This window comes from Phyllobates terribilis, unplaced genomic scaffold (assembly GCF_046119375.1).
Source record: "Phyllobates terribilis strain yellow unplaced genomic scaffold, ASM4611937v1 Scaffold_11__3_contigs__length_659146591, whole genome shotgun sequence".
Lineage (NCBI taxonomy): Eukaryota > Metazoa > Chordata > Amphibia > Anura > Dendrobatidae > Phyllobates > Phyllobates terribilis.
Window position 1 is genome coordinate 586,912,984 of NW_027362771.1, and position 13,101 is coordinate 586,926,084.

Genomic DNA, 13,101 nt, shown 5'->3' on the forward strand with positions numbered 1-13,101 from the left:
CCACCATGCTTGACTGTAGGGATGGTATTCTTGGGGTCGTATGCAGTGCCATCCAGTCTCCAAACGTCACGTGTGTGGTTGGCACCAAAGATCTCGATCTTGGTCTCATCAGACCATAGAACCTTGAACCAGTCTGTCTCAGAGTCCTCCAAGTGATCATGAGCAAACTGTAGACGAGCCTTGACATGACGCTTTGAAAGTAAAGGTACCTTACGGGCTCGTCTGGAACGGAGACCATTGCGGTGGAGTACGTTACTTATGGTATTGACTGAAACCAATGTCCCCACTGCCATGAGATCTTCCCGGAGCTCCTTCCTTGTTGTCCTTGGGTTAGCCTTGACTCTTCGGACAAGCCTGGCCTCGGCACGGGAGGACACTTTCAAAGGCTGTCCTGGCCGTGGAAGGCTAACAGTAGTTCCATAAGCCTTCCACTTACGGATGATGCTCCCAACAGTGGAGACAGGTAGGCCCAACTCCTTGGAAAGGGTTTTGCACCCCTTGCCAGCCTTGTGACCCTCCACGATCTTGTCTCTGATGGCCTTGGAATGCTCCTTTGTCTTTCCCATGTTGACCTTGTCTGAGTGCTGTTCACAAGTTTGGGGAGGGTCTTAAATAGTCAGAAAAGGCTGGCAAAAGAGTGCAGCTCATTATTCTTGGTGCCTGAACTACTTCTTAATACTTTAGGGGGACCAAACAGAATTCTTGTGGTTTGAGGGGTTGAATAATAAATGACACTCTGTATTAACTTTTAACGTTTTAAAAAAACAAAAAAAAAAACAAAATTTGCTGCAGTGCATTTCCCACTTCCAGGCTGATCTACAGTACAAATGTCACAATGCCAAGTTAATTCCGCATGTGTCAACCAGCTAAATCTGCAGGGGGTTGAATACTACTTGTAGGCACTGTATATTTCTTTGATCCAGAGCATGCTCACAACACTGTTCCACTCTAACATAGAAGTCAATGTATAGCTCTCGGACCTCGAGCATGCTCATAACCCTCTCCCATAAAAGTAAATGTATGGTTCTCAGACTCAGAGCATGCTCACACAACACTCTCCCATAGAAGTCAATGTATGGTTCTTGGATCCAGAGCATGATCAAGACACTCTGCCAGAGAAGTCAGTGTAGTGTTTATAGAGTAAGAGCATGCTCACAACATTCTCCCATAGAAATAAGTGTATGGCTCTCAGACCCAGAGCATGCTCACAAGACTTTCCTATAGAAGTCATTGTATGGCTCTTGGACATAGAGCATGCTCACAACATTATTCAATAGAAGTAAATGTATGGATCTCGGATGCTCAAATCACTCTCCCATATAAGGCAATGCATGGTTCCAGGACACAGAGCATGTTCACAATGCTCACAACACTCTCCCATAGAAATCAATGTATACAGGTTCATCTCACAAAATTAGAATATGAAAGTTAAATTATTTCAGTTCTTCAATTCAAAAAGTGAAACTCCTATATTATATAGAGTCATTACAAACAGAGTGATGTATTTCACGTGTTTATTTCTGTTAATGTTGATGATTATGGCTTACAGACAATGAAAACACAATGAGTTTCACTTTTTGTATTGAAGAACTGAAATAAATTAACTTTTTGATGATATTCTAATTTAGTGAGATGCATCTGTAGTTCTAGGACTCCGATGCTGCTCACAAGACCCTCCCATAGAAGTCAATATATGGTTCTTGGACACAGTGCATGTGACGCGCCCCCTGGGGCTGTGGGGTACTCGGTAGCCGGGCCGGTCGGTTCTATTGGGGTAGTCACGGCGGCAGTGACCTGGTCCGTGGCCCAGGGCAGTCAATAAAGAATAGTCAATTGGGGGAATAAAGAAAAGGGGAATAAAGTTTGTGACGCCACCCGTGGTATGTGGCTATAGGTGACCGCCGCTGCTATTCAGATCCACTGGGGCTGTTGGTGATGCAGCAGAGTGGGTTCAGCTCTCCACGGGCAGAGCTAAGCCCCAGGGAAGTATATAGACTTGATGAGGTAGATGTTTTTGGTGTAGTGCAAGGCAGGTGATGCAGCAATTAAGTGAAGGACACAGCGGGGTGCAGTATTTAAGTATTTACTCACAGTTATCAAGATGCTCCAGGTTACAATGGCCAGATTATAACCGCCCACGTCCTGTGTCCTCCGGGGAAGTGATCCAGCCAACTCTCAGATAACTTGGGTGCACTTGAACGGGACCCCTTCCTTATGTACCTCTCCAGATCGTCTCTCTGCGCTGGCTCTCTCACCCTCCTGCCCTGCGCCTCACACACAGTGTCCCGAGCCAGTGGCCGCGGGCCTTGTTGGGCGACGTCCTCTCTGTCCCCTTTGTCCTATAAGGCCACCTTTTCAGCGAATGTGTGCGATTTTTGGCTACGACACTTGTAGATCGACCGCAACCTCCAGTTTGCTAGATGAGTCTTGCAGTCCTCCACTAGTCTGGGGCCGGTCCCCTTCTGCGGCCTGATCCATTCACGGTCAGCGTGAATTCGGGCGCACAGGTGGCATCCGCACTCGCCGTGCCCCTAGGATCCCTTCTATCTCTGGAGCCCCTCTCACTGCTCCGGTGTTCTCTCCTCACTCTCCTCCTGGGTCTCTTTTAAGGGCCCCTTCGCCATCAGGACCTTACTTCTCACGGCCCTCTGATCAACCAACCCTTCTAGATGTTTCCACCCTTCTTTTATACTGTTCTGTCAGTGCTCCCCTAAACTACTTCCTCCACCCACCTCCTCTACTCCTGACAGGGACCAGGCCGTGCTCTCCCTTAGGAGCTATCTGGAAGTGGTGTAGTGTTGGATGTGAGTGTCTGGGTCTAGGGTAGTGCTCCCTCCGTACCTGAGAGTGGGGTACCACACCTCTGGATGAGATGCAGTACCTCTGTGGCAACTGGACCCGCAGGGGCGCCACATTCCCCCCCGTTAAACACATCACATCCGCGGGCTGGAACAGAGTAAAAACAAGAGTTTAAGACATGCAAAATTTTAAAATGCTTTTCCAGATAAAACAGTAAATAGATAACTTTTCTTCCCTTTATGGGAGGCACTTTTTCTTAAACGTTACATATAAAACAATATCACTTTAAATAACATTATGTAAAACAAGTTCAGTAGGCTGTAGTGAGATCCTTATCAGGGTGTCCATCTCACTGGTGTAAGTGCAATGTGGGGGACCCGTCCACAAAAAACCCCAACGTAGGACCTGGGCGTGGCTGCAGGGCATAGCTGATTCACTCGTTGGACCACGTTTTCGGCCACGCCAAAGGGGTTTTTGTTCAATGGTCTATAAAACCAACAAGAAGCACCTCAAGAACTGCTAAATTTTTACAATAAAAGTTCGGGCTGTTCAGCGCCCACAACCACAGTGTCTTTTCTTGCTTAACTGGGTACTATAAAACTGTTTTTTAAACACATTTTTTTTTCAGACAGTACTTATACTAATACCCTTCCGGGTAACTATATACATTTCTTACTGATTATTAATTAGTTCAGTGGTGGTGCTCCCTCCGGGGTAGCATACGGTCACCACTAGATGGCCCTGCCGGGTCATCAGCCTCTGATGGCAGGGGTACATCCTCCTCCTCTTCCACTCTGTGCACATTCAGGGCGTACCACCCATGTTCTCCACGGTGATAGGTGTAGGTGACTCTGTCTCCATAGCACAGATCCCGTCCCGGGTGTCCCTGTTGTAGGTGGGACTCCACATCACGCCGGTTGACAAATAGGTCCGTGGCTACCTGAGGCTCCCGGATAAAGCCCCAGCCCTTGTCCAGGTTGAACTTTACTACGGTGCCCAGCATTCTCACACTTGTGTTGTAGTCACAGAGCTGCAGCAGCTGGATGGATGGGATCACACAGCACAGGACTGCAGCAGCTGGATGGATGGGATCACACAGCACAGGGCTGCAGCAGCTGAATGGATGGGATCACAAAGCACAGGGCTGCAGCAGCTGGATGGATGGGATCACACAGCACAGGGCTGCAGCAGCTGGATGGATTGGATCACACAGCACAGAGCTGCAGCAGCTTGGATGGATAGATGGGATCACACAGCACAGGGCTGCAGCCGTTGGATGGATGGGATTACACAGCACAGAGCTGCAGCAGCTGGATGGATGGGATCACACAGCACAGGGCTGCAGCAGCTGGATGGATGGGATCACACAGCACAGGGCTGCAGCAGCTGGATGGGATCACACAGCATAGAGCTGCAGCAGCTGGATGGATGGGATCACACAGCACAGAGCTGCAGCAGCTGGGATGGATGGATGGGATCACACAGCACAGGGCGGCAGCAGCTGGATGGATGGGATCACATAGCACAGGGCTGCAGCAGCTGGATGGATGGGATCACACAGCACAAGGCTACAGCAGCTGGATGGGATCACACAGCATAGAGCTGCATCAGCTGGGATGGATGGATGGGATCACACAGCACAGGGCGGCAGCAGCTGGATGGATGGGATCACACAGCACAGAGCTGCAGCAGCTGGGATGAATGGATGGGATCACACAGCACAGGGCTGCAGCAGCTGGATGGGATCACATAGCACAGGGCTGCAGCAGCAGGATGGATGGGATCACACAGCACAGAGCTGCATCAGCTGGGATAGATGGATGGGATCACACAGCACAGGGCGGCAGCAGCTGGATGGATGGGATCACACAGCACAGAGCTGCAGCAGCTGGGATGGATGGATGGGATCACAACACAGGGCTGCAGCAGCTGGATGGATGGGATCACACAGCACAGGACTGCAGCAGCTGGATGGATGGGATCACACAGCACAGGGCTGCAGCAGCTGGATGGATGGGATCACACAGCACAGAGCTGCAGCAGCTTGGATGGATAGATGGGATCACACAGCACAGGGCGGCAGCAGCTGGATGGATGGGATCACACAGCACAGAGCTGCAGCAGCTGGGATGGATGGATGGGATCACAACACAGGGCTGCAGCAGCTGGATGGATGGGATCACACAGCACAGGACTGCAGCAGCTGGATGGATGGGATCACACAGCACAGGGCTGCAGCAGCTGGATGGATGGGATCACACAGCACAGAGCTGCATCAGCTGGGATGGATGGATGGGATCACACAGCACAGGGCGGCAGCAGCTGGATGGATGGGATCACACAGCACAGAGCTGCAGCAGCTGGATGGATGGGTTCACATAGCACAGGGCTGCAGCAGCTGGATGGATGGGATCACACAGCCCTCTGCAGCGGCAGTCGACAATCTCCCCCCTCAGTCTGATGCAAAGGGAAAGGCTGGCACCTTTCAGCCTGAGTGACAGATAACTCTGGTACAGTCTATGCAAGGGGGAGGGGCCTATTTTGGCGTAGTTTCCGAGGCTCCGCCCATGATGTGACACCCCACATATCATTAACTCCGCATGTGGTACAGTAATGGCTGCGGTTTATACAGTTGTACACTGTCTTTGTGGCACACAGGACCCGGTTAACGGGTTGGTAGATCCTGTTCGTGATGCCAAAGTTGACGCGCCCTATGGGGCCATGGGGTACTCTGTAGCCGGGCCAGTCCTTTTTGGGGTAGTCACGGTGGCAATGACCCGGTCCGTGGCCCCGGGCGGAAAAAATAAAGAACAGTAGAAGTCAATTTGGGGATAATGTTCGTGACGCGACATGTGGTATGCGGCTATATGTGGCCGCCGCAGCTATTCAGATCCACTGGGGCTGTTGGTGACGCAGCAAAGATGGTTCAGCTCCAGGCAGTATATAGGACTTGATGAGGTAGATGTTGATGGTGTAGCACAAGGCAGGTGATGCAGCAATTAAGTGAAGGACACAGCGGGGTGCAGTATTCAAGTATTTACTCAGAGTTATCAAGATGCTCCAGGTTACAATGGCCAGATTATAACCGCCCACCCCGTCCTGTGTCCTCCGGGGAAGTGATCCAGCCAACTCTCAGATAACCTAGGTCCCCTTGAACAGGACCCCTTCCTTATGTACCTCTCCAGGTCGTCTCCCTGCGCTGCTTCTCGCCCTCCTGCCCTGCGCCTCACACACACTGTCCCGAGCCAGTGGCCACTGGCCTTGTCGGGCGACGTCCTCTCTGTCCCCTTTGTCCTATATGGCCACCATTTCAGCGAATGTGTGTGATTTTTGGCTACGACACTTGAAGATACCGCAACCTCCGATTTGCTAGCTGAGTCTTGCAGTACTCCACTAGTCTGGGGCCGGTCCCCTACTGCGGCCTGATCCCTTCACGGTCAGCGTGAACTCGGGCGCACGAGTGGCATCCACACTCGCCGTGCCCCTAGGATCACTTCTATCTCTGGAGCCCCTCTCACTGCTCCGGTGTTCTCTCCTCACTCTCCTCCTGGGCCCCTTTGCCGTCAGGACCTTACTCCACACGGTCCTCTGATCAACCACACCTTTTAGATGTTTCTACCCTTCTTTTATACTGTTCTGTCAATGCCCCCCTAAACTACTTCCTCCACCCACCTCCTCTACTTAGTTCCACCCTTCTGACCGGGACCAGGCCTGTGCTCTCCCTTAGGAGCTATCTGGACCTTCCCTAATGCAGTGATGTAGTGTTGGATATGAGTATGTGGGTCCCGGGTAGTGCTCCCTCCTTACCTGAGAGTGGGGTACTACACCTCTGGCTTAGATGCAGTAGCTCTGTGGCAACTGGACCCGCAGGGGCGCCACACATGCTCACTACACTCACCCATAGAAGTCAATGTATGGTTACTCAGAACATGCTCATAACACTCTCCCATAGAAGTCATTGTATGGTTCTAGGACACAGAGCATGCTCACAACACTCTCCCATAGAAGCCAATGTAGGGTCCTTGGATACAGAGCATGCTCACTACACTATCCCATAGAAGTCATTGTATGGTTCTAGGACACAGAGCATGCTCACTACACTATCCCATAGAAGTCAATATATGGTTCTTGGACACAGAGCATGCTCACTACACTGTCCCATAGAAGTCAATATATGGTTCTTAGACACAGATCATGTTCACTATACTCTCTCATAGAAGCCAGTGTATGGTTCTCGTACCCAGAACATGCTCACAACACTCTACCATAAAAGTCAATTCATGGTTCTAGGACACAGATCATGCTCACAACACTCTCAAAATCAATGTATGGTTCTTGGCCCCAGAGCATGTTTACAACACTCCCATAGATGTCATTATATGGTTGTCAGACAGAGAGCATGCTCACAGCACTCTCCCATAGAAGTCAGTGCATCGTAATATGTAGGATTTCTCGTTATTATAGAGACATGGTGATTTTCCTTATAATATGTATCTCCATCACATTATTTTAGATCTGAGAAGTAGTGAGAACAAAAAACGAAAAAGTCTCCGACTGTTGATCAGTTCGGGCGTAAATCTTTCCGTGCCCAGCGTGATGCAGAGTATTCGTCTCCCTTCTCTGAGCCCTGCCGCCGCGCCAGCTCTGTGATGTCACCTTGGATTAGCACCAGTGCATTATACCGTCGCCAGGGACATATAATGTTCCCTGCTGCAGCCCAAAGAAAATGAAGGATTGCAGAAAAAATGTCTCATGAATGTTCCACCGGTGGGCTGCCCGAGTGCCCGGATCCACTGCGGACGGGGTGTGCACAATATACACCGGGTGTACAGCCTGGTCACTACACAGCGTCATATACTGACAATAACTGCATAGTGGAGCTATTACTGGGGGCGGCATAACAAAGGCTGCTACCTAATGCCATCTGACGCTGTACGGACGCTGGGGTATTTTTAGTTTAGTGTGTTATACTATCTACATGCAGGGACTGGTAGGAGGAAGGGGTTGATGGCATTCCTAAGGGCCCACTGTCCTGTGCCTACTGAACGGGATACTTCTTTACGCTTTATAGGTGCACTCTCTGACTGGCATTGGTTATGTGGGCATTATGGAAGCTTGCAGTCAGACTGTCCGTCCTTACTCACTCCCCGGTTCTCTTCATGTGGCTCTCACCCTCACACTGGTATTTGTGACTGCACTGAACATCAATCGCTCTTTTTTGCTCTCGCACTGCCCACTTGCACAACCGCAAGGTTCCCTGCTAAACTCTAGGGCACCATCTTCACAGCACTACTTGCACCACCCTCCTAGATTACAAGGCATATGCTCAGTATGAGCTCGCTTCTTATGGTGCAATATTCTTAGTGCACAGTGACAGTGCGCTCCATTGTCGGCTCTAATGAGAAGTAATGAACTGACAAGAGAGCGCACTGTCAGTGCAGATTGTAAGGAACGAACACATTGAGCAGAGACCAGACCAGCCCCCAAAAGAGATGTCAATTTCATGGTCAGCGCTGGTCTCCACTCACCGCATTCTTTCCTTACAATGCACACTGACAGTGCGCTCCCTTGCCAGCTCTAATGAGAAGTAACAAACCATCAAGAGAGCGCAGTGTCAGTGCACATTGTAAGGAAAGAACACAGCGGGTAGATGTCAATTTTGGGGGCGGCGCTGGTCTTTGCTCACCGCGTTCTCTCCTTACAATGCACACTGACAGTGCGCTCTCTTGCTGGTTCGTCACTTCTCAGTAGAACCGGCGAGAGAGTGCACTGTCACTTTGCAATGAGAAGAATATTGCACAGTAAGAAGGGAGCTCGTACTGAGCATACGTCAGAATTGACAACCGGCACATGCTCAGTAGAGCAGGGACTAGTCCAGCCCTTGAAATTGGCGTCTCTTATGAAGCTTCATTTCTGGATGGTGAGAGAGGCTGGGGTAGTGATCGCAGCTTCTGCCCCCTGATAACGTCCCATTTGAGTATCCCAGCATTGTTCTAGCGCAAACCGTACAGAAATCACAGGACCGCTGCAGTCAATCACAGTCAGGTGACTATAACAGTGCGTCATTGGATGTTTGTCTGATGACGGGGCTCTTCAAGTTATCTGACCGCTGCAGCCAATCACAGACTGCAGTAATGTTGTGACTTTCAAATGGAGCAGACATCCCTTTCGGAGTCAGCGCAGCCCTTGGGGCGCTGGAAGGTGATTATTATAAAACCATCAGTGCCTAAAAAATGTATTTTGGTGTCGGACAGCCCCTTTAAAAATCTAAAACAAGGACCACCATGAACACTGCTACACAGGCAGACAGTGTGTGCCAGCCGCCAGTTCCCCTTTACATTACCGGCCAATTAATTCCTTTTCTAGTTCAAGAACTGAATGTTGGGGTAAAAACTGATGAAATTTGCTGTGTAATTATGGTAAGCCGAATATCGGGGACAGGTATATGAAGATATTACACATCAAAGCACAGGTGTTGACCGTAGCAGCTGGAGCCGTCATTTTCTTAGAGGTTTGAAATTGAAAGCTGTGATCTGATTGGTTGCTTTGAGTAGCTCCTCCCCTTTCCCATCATCCTTATAAACCTCCGCCTGTTATGTAACGCAGGGTTGTAGTCCGTAGCAACCATTTCTTTAACGCTGTTGATACACTAAAGCTGTGATCTGATTGGTCGCTATGGAAACAACGATCATATAATTTAAATTTTTGAATGTGGCGTCACCCTGTGCTGCTGCTAAGGGGTTAACTAGAACAAGGGCCGGGATTGTGTGTGTGACCAAAGACAATGACCGGCGTGAATTGGTGGAAGTGTCGCCTGGAAAGTGGCGCAGAGGAACGTGATAAATGTACACAGGGGAAAACCCAGATGTGACACAATGAGCGGAGCACGTGAGCAGACATGGCGGAAAGTGATGTATCAGGACTAATGATGACCACAGACGTATCAGTAGCTGTGTGACTACCACCACACAGTGTATGAGCGCCTCCTCCTGGGTGACACCGGTGTGAATATTCGGGGACTATTCCGGAGGCAGCAGCGTCTGTCAGCTATTATTAGTGACGGGGGGCGCGGGGGGCTCAGGAGGCGTCTGCTCACAACTTCCGCTTCACTTTCTCACAATCCTCCTGTTGCCAAGAAACCAAACACTGAAGTCACAACAAACAGTGTGCGACTGTCTGCGCTCCACCCAGCTGTGAGGGCGGCGGCGCCCCGTGTAACACGCTTTATTTGGGAATGTGAGCGTAAAATAGACGAGGCTTCAGGTGTAAAAATAAGATTACTGTCGCTCAGCTGTCTGTGTGTGTGTATATATATATGTGTGTGTGTGTGTGTATATATATATATGTGTGTGTGTATCTGTATATATATATATGTGTGTGTGTATTTGTATATATATATATGTGTGTGAGTGTGTGTGTATATATATATATATAGCTCTGGCAAAAATTAAGAGACCACTGAACAGTTTTCTATTGGAAAGCATGGAGGAAAGACTGGTGGAAAGCATGACAAGATGCATGAAAGTTGGGATTAAAAATCATGGTTATTCCACCAGATATTGATTTCTGAACTCTTCCTGAGTTAAAACATGTGTAATTTGAGGTCTGAAAGCGCTGGTTCTCTGTTTCTTTGTTTCTTCTTTAGTATTTTGACAATTTCTCATTTGCTGCAAATAAATACAAAATTTTTAGCTTTGAATTTCGGAGACATTGTCAGTAGATTATAGATTAAAACAACATTGTACATTTTACTCAAAAGTATACCTGTAAAGAGAAAAATCAGAGAAAATGAAAATATTGCAGTGGTCTCTTAATTTTTGCCAGAGCTGTATATATATATATGTATATATATATGTGTGTGTGTGTGTGTGGAGTTCTGGACTGTCAGCTGGAAGGTTCTAGCCATAGAAGCTGGTGTTACATACTTTTCTATGTCTGATAATCCAGAACATCTGATAATGCGGCACCAATCAGGTTAAGTAGATATATAGATATGGATGGATGGATGGATAGATAGATAGGTAGATAGATAGATAGAGGGATGGACTGCAGCCAAGAGGTAAGGAGGTTACCAAGAAGTAAGGAGGCCCGTTTTGACCTCCAAAATAGGTGGAATTGTGCATTATGATGAGATATTGGACTGGAAAGGGTCCATATACTGTTTCTGCCCAGGGGCCTCTTCTGTCTGTGTCCACCAGTGGATGGATAATAGATAGATGATAGATATTCTGCCATCAGATGATACACACATTATTATTATTATCTATCATAGTAATCACAGGGCCTCGTCCTCCTGCCTGTTATCCGGCGTTGTCACCTTACGGCCCCATAGCAGCTCCAGGGTCGGTGTCTGTCTCGGTCCACTGTCGGACACAGGCAGGAGGGGCCGCTGTGCAAGAACAATATTTGGGCCCTTTGTGGCCTAAGAGCTCCTCACAATGCACAATCCCAGCTGAGGTAGTTGTGGCCCCTTACCTCTTGGGCCCCAGTGCAGCCGCACCAATGATATGTCGGCCCCTGTATCTAGCCTCATGTATTCTCCAGCAGTAATAATAATAATTTTTATTTCTATAGCGTCAACATATTTTGCAGCACGGTACACTAAGCCTTGTGAGCATGCTGGCACTTGTAGTTCCCTCCAGCTAGAGACTGCCCTGCATCTGTATTATTGCAGGTTCTGCAGCAGGCCGGCTGCTCCAGGATACAGGGAAGGGTTAATGAGGACTCCGGATATGAGGGATTCCCGCCGTCCCCCTCCCCCACCCGTACTGTCTGAGCTTTGTTTTGCTGTAGCCATGGAGAAGCGTAGTGGTGACGTCACCGGGGCGTGGCGCCGGCATTCTCCTCGCTACTGTTTGGAGCGTTGTCTGTATACAGTGACTCCGCTGCCGTATTCCCTGCCGGCTGCGCTTCGCATTTACTGACATATTTTTGCATTCACTTCTATAGCGCCAGCATATACCGTCACCGCTCACGTCGCTCCCTGTCCCCACTGGGGCTCGTAATCTCAATTCCAAGTGAACCTATCAGAATGTTTTTGGAGTGTGAGCGTTAAATCTATTTTTTCATCTTTTTTTATATGGTGCTTTTTTTTTTTCCATTCGCCATTTTCAGACGCTGATTTACGACATTGCCCAGCATTGCCGCTTTACATTCCTAAAATACAGAGAGATATAAAGAAGAATAATATAGGGGAAGATGGGGAACTGTGAGCCCCAATGGGGACAGTGATGATGATGTCTGTACAGCGCTGCGGAATATGATGGCGCTATATAAGCAAAGCATAATAATAAATAACAATGCGGCATAATAAGACCTGCACTGACGACGGAGGCCCGTATTCCAGTAAATACGGCAAGCCCCGCCCCCTCTGCTGCAATCGCACGAGTAGTGATGACGCAAGTGTCAGCTTATAAAGGGATTTCCCTATGTCTGGGAGCAGAGCGGCTGGACGGCGCTGGCGGCAGCACAGGGTCTCCAGGGCTATGGGTAGACGAGGACGTATATGGCCATAGGGGATGGCTGCCACGCAGGTGAGTATTGCTTGGATGGCCCCTTTAATAGCTGGGACAATTTTTGGTCCCGTATGACCAGACGAGTCTCCGTGTTGCCGGCATTGAACCGATGGGTAAATCTATGGGGTACATCCTAAATTTCATATCAATCATTATCCCATAGATTATACATGCGCTTATCGCAAGAGATAATTCAGCGTGATGCAGCGGCAGCGTCTCTGCAGACAAAATCGCTCACGTTTCTTTTTGCTTACCGGGTAATTACAAAAAAAAATATTGAAAATTAGATTTTATTTTTTTTACATTATTTATTATTATTATTATTACTATTATTATTATTTTCCCCAAAAAATTTTTGTAAAATTAAAATTGAATTTTCTTCTTATTTTTTTTCTAAAAATAATAGGTGCATTGGGGTTATGCAATTAGTAATTCTGCTGCCGCTGCTGTGAAATTGTTATTTTTTTAAAATTTTTAATGGTTATGCAATTAAAGAAATCTGCCTCAGGTGTGAAATAAAAATATATATATTTTTTATTAATAATGGTTTAATTTAGGTTATGCCATTAGTAATTATGCTGTGAAATTAGTATTTTTCTTTTTTAATAAATGATAGTTATATTGGGCTATGCAATCTGCAATTCTGTCGCCGTCGTGAAATTAGAATTTTTTTTATTTTTTATTTTATTCTATTTTTTTTCTTACCGATGGTTGGTTATATCATGGTTATCTAATTATTAACTCTGCTGCTATGAAATTATATATATATATATATATATATATATAT